Consider the following 5,158-nt stretch of genomic DNA (forward strand, 5'->3'; position numbering starts at 1 on the left):
GCTATTGAAAAATAGCAGATCTACAAGCTCATAGCGCGCCACCGAGTGGCGCGCTACGAGCTTGTAGGTCTGCTATTTTTGAAAAGTCGAAGAACGACTGACATAGAAACATAGCTTTTTCAGAAAACTGTCAGGATGTAGAAGACATTTTTTAGAATCTGATCTCAGGTCAAAATGGGTTAAGCCTAGACGGCAAAAAAAAAACTTTTTAGACCATTTATATCCCATTTGTAGACGGCCATTTAGACGTCTAATAGTCTGAGAAATGCTCAGTGGGTTGTTGTACATGTAGGGTTATAGCCTATATAAAGGATAGAGACCGAACTGGAGCACTAGCCCCGCCCCCAAGCTATTCATTTCGATGAAGTTGCTCAGTGGCGTTTTGAAGCACCCGGAAGACTGCCGGAAGTACCTCCTCCGGACCTCAAATTTGAGGTCCGGGGTGACGTATGGGTGACGTAGGGAGTGATGGTCCTACGTGTTAAAGGACGGGTCCGCCTGCAGTCCTTCCTCTTACCACTAGGGCCCAGTGCTTCAACGTTGGAGCGCCTCACTGGCCCCTTGGTTATAGCCCTACACACCCTAACCCTATAAGAATCGATTTTTTTTTTCCAGTGTTGAAACCATTTAAATTCCAACATGTGTTTAAAGTGTAATGGCAAAATGTATTTGCTTTAATACATGGGTTCCCAAAGTGGGGTCCGGAGACCCCTGGGGGTACCTGAGGGAGCTCCAGGGGGTACCTAGCTCAATTAGAGATAGTTAGGAACCAAATGGACCCTTATGGGTCTGTAACTCAGAGAGTGTACAAATGGAACCAAATGGACCCTAACGGGTCCATTTGTACACTCTCAGAGTTAAATTAACAGTGGTTTTACAATATAAATTGGGTTACCAGAGATAGAAATTACATTAAACCGGGGGGTCCGTAGCATAATGTGTGTGAAACTGGGGGGGGGTCCATGAAATTAATATGTTTCGGAATCACTGCTAGAGCCGTAAGAATCCTCCCTTATCAGGGTCATATGTTTTCAAATGGGGGGTCCGTGGCCTAATAAATGTTGATTTGGGGGTCCTTGACACGAAAAAGTTTGGGAACCACTGCTTTATTATGTACAGTGAGAACAATTGAAACAGATCTGTTAGAGCTGCTCGTGACATGTTGTTTTGGATGGAATGAAACATGGCCTTAAGGCAGAGTGATTTCTTCTGACTCAGTCAATAAGTCATTAAAATCTTGCTCCATCCATGCATGAGGAAGACAACTCACTCCCTTCAAACGCAGAACTATAGTGCCTAATGCATTGTGAATTGTTTCCCCATGTCTAGCAGGTGAAATGAATGAAATATGTTTGGTCCGTTGTTTGTCAGCACAAATTATAACTGTAACTACAAAGTATTTTTTCCTATTTGCATATTTATAATAAGGGAATTGACTCAACACAGACCATTTTAGTAGTTTACCTATTTCTGTCTGGCATATCTCCGGCATATCTCTCTGCAGCACAGATAAGCTATGGGTTGTGGATTCAAATGTATGTTAACAACCAAGACCATGCATATTAAGAGTGCCCAAGGCTATAAAGGATGTATCACTTTTTTTGTATCAAAAATGTGTGTGAAGACGGTCACAACTCAGTACTTTTGTTTATTTCTATTAACCCTGAATACACAGTGCTGGAGCAAAACTAATGCTTGGAATGGATTCAGAATCATGAAAACCCCCTAGTTTCATATGTCACATTTAGAATTGTTTGCCTTATACAGGATGTTAATGGTAAATATTGTCAGGGCGAAAATATTATTATTTTTGTGTCCTATATGGTCCATAGAACAGAAAAAAACATGGTTTACAAGAATCTTCACGAAACGTTCACTAAACTGGATTATGCTACATAACTACATGGGTTCAGAATCATGAAGTTCAGAATCATCAGTTTTACACTTCTTACACTGCTACTTAAAGCATAATGAAATTTGAAAATGTTCTAATTTTCTCAATTTTCAACGCCTGAATTTACCATTATCCACCAATATTATAATTCACAATTTTTAATATGTTATTTGAATGACCCTAAGGATCATAAAACAACCTTGAACGATTACCGTTGCAATTTATTTTTGGTCACGCCACTTTTTAGCTTAGATTGACTGGCCTAAACATAGCATCGTCATGTCCAGGAGGTGTGCTTCAAGCCACCAGAACAGCATATGGGCTCCATTTTCGTCACCGCTAAACCCCTTATCCCTAACTTCTTTACCTTTTTTTTACTATTTTGCTTAACATTTTTGAATAGTTAAAATGGCCAGTCTACAAGCTCACAACGTGTCAATGTAGATTGGCTAGTTGAACTATTCAAAAAGGTTTTTCAAAATAGTAAAAAAAAAAAAAAGGCAAAGAAGTTTAGGGATAAGGGGTTTAGCGGTGATGAAAATGGAGCCCCAGGGCTCCATAATGAAACTTAATTTAGTTTTTGTCACATTTTAGTCACCTGGATTGTTTTAGTGTAAGTCTAGTGTTAGTCCACTAAATGTCATGCAATTTCAGTCGACTAAATCTACAGTTGATTTAGTCGATTAAAATGTATTTTAATACCTTGATTTAATACCTTGATGGCATCGTAAAGGCTGGTTTTACACACGCATTGTGAGCTTGTAGATCTGCTATTTTCAGCATGCAACCAAGTGTAAAATGACTTCTACTGGATCTCTTGCCCACTACTACTAACATTTTAGTCTAGTTATTTGTTGACGAAATTGTCCAATATATTAAGTCTTAGTTTTAGTCATCCTAGCTTAGTTTTCATTTAGTTTCCATTTAGTCAGTGAAAAAAGGTAGTCGACGAACATTTTTCGGCTTAGTTTTAGTCGACGAAATCAACGCTGTCTTACTTAGACAGAGTTTCGAAGAAAGAATGATGTAGTGTGTTATCCATGCAAGGAATTAAGGGCCAATAGCAGAAGCTTATACCATGGCTCAATTGGACGACAATAAATCACAGTATAGCCACATCATGACTCTTGGATTTAAATGTTGCATCTTGGGTGCGTGCGTGCGTGCGTGCGTGCGTGCGTGCGTGCGCGTGCGGGTGGGTGGGTGCGTGTGTGTGTGTGTGCGTGTGTGTGTGATAGATGATCTCTCAGTCTAGTTAATGAATGATGATGGTCTAATGCAAAGAGTATGATCCACGTACTTCAAGATATGATTCATCATCATCATCTTGAATGTATATTATAACCCCACGCGGCACAAAATACTGAATTAATTGGACGGCATGTCTGTGTGCTTGTGTGACACCAAGCATGGAGAAACGTACCCCTGTCCTAGAGTGAATTATCGACTTTCTTTGTAATTAAGGATTGTACATTTGTACGACACAAATTCAATTCAATTCATCCATATCGTCCACTTATAGGCCATCAGGAAACGTGCCACTTCCATGACCATAATTTGTCCGTACTCAGTGGTGTCCTTAATACTCCTTACATTTAATACATGCCGGTGGTGGCTCAGGGGTAGAGTGGCCGGATGGTAACCGCAAGGTTGCCAGTTCGAACCCGGGCTCCCCCAGAGTTAGTGTCGAAGTGTCCTTGAGCAAGACACTGAACCCCTCCTGACTAGACCTGTACGTGCCCGTCGCTGTCGGCCATTCCGGCCTACTTGGGAACGATGCAACTTGGGAACCTAATGATATACGTTCTCATAGCACCCATTTTAACTGTCAGCCGGTGTCCCACATGGAGATCTGTGTATGTGCCTGTGTGTGAAGACCGCAAACTGAAAAGTGTACTTTGAAATCAATTCGGCCCACTGGCAGAGCCTGTTTGGTTGAACCTTCACTAAATCCCACCCCAAAAAGCGATTGTCCAATGCCAATCCAAATAATTTAGCAACAGTTGCTATGTAGGTCAAGCTTTCTTCGCTGCTAACGTGCCTATTGGACAAGGATGGTTTGGGGAGGGACTTAGTGAAGGGCTAATTGGCTGAGGCAGAGGCTGGAAAGTGCACAGGTGAAAGGAGTTGGCCTCATTAGGCCCACTGGCAGAGCCTGACCAGAGCCTTTTGTGGTGGTTCGACCGACTCGATACCTGACACTGCACTCCCTGTGGGGGTGTGGAACGCGTGTGTCGAATGTGAAGTCGGTGGGTCAAACGGTTCTCGAGTTACGTGCATTACAACCGTACACGCCAGCAGAGACGTGGCACATTTATAGTAGGATGTGCAGGTTGGTGCCTTGCATGGTTTCTTCCGCCATCAGTGGATGAATGTGTGTGTGAATGGGTGAATGTAACGCACATCTATGTAAAGTGCCTTGGATAAAGGCGCTATATAAATGCACCATTTACCAATAGGCCTATAAAGGTTGCAAAACTACATCCACATAGTTGGAAATGTTGTTGACTTTCTTTTATTTATTTTTTTACTTTTATTAATCTCAAGACCACAAAAGCTATCTAAATTTAGATAATGATAAATGTCCGTTATTTTATATGGGCCAAAGTCCAGACGACCATCAAACGATGACAAATTTCATGGGTATATCTGTTGGTGATGGTTTATTCCAGTGGTTTTCAACCTTTTTCATATCAAGGCCCATTATTTTGATGAGATTTAGCCTCTCGATCAGACTTTGTAGCCATACTGTTGGTAGCCTACCATTAGGAGAGATAACAGGCAAACGTTCATCAAAATAACAATTATTCCTCTACATTCTCTAATTGTGTAGACTTCTTGTAAATTAAGTAATGCAGATGTTTAACAATAATTTAACTCTTGAGAGCATACAATGAAACCAAACCCTTACTCTCAAGAGTTAAGGATCTAATAAGGGTCCATTTGGTTACCAACTCTTCTCCATCATTTAGCTATGGGGACCACTTGGAACCCCCTCAAGGACCACTGGTGGTCCCCGGACCACTGGCTGAGAACCACTGCTAGCCTGTAGTCATTCAAATGATTTGAATAACATCTTGACGTCTGAATTCATCTGAGCTCCTCCACCGCACACACCAGCGACACCTAGCGGCATAGGCTATATTGCAGGTGCAATGTGTAAACCTATGGGAGATACGCTTCCTGGTGAGGAACCAATAGCATTCTCCGAAAGCAAGCATGTGACAATAAAGTACACTTTTATTATTTTTTTAGACTTTCAAC

Source organism: Electrona antarctica (assembly GCF_951216825.1).
Source record: "Electrona antarctica genome assembly, chromosome: 4".
NCBI classification, from domain to species: domain Eukaryota; kingdom Metazoa; phylum Chordata; class Actinopteri; order Myctophiformes; family Myctophidae; genus Electrona; species Electrona antarctica.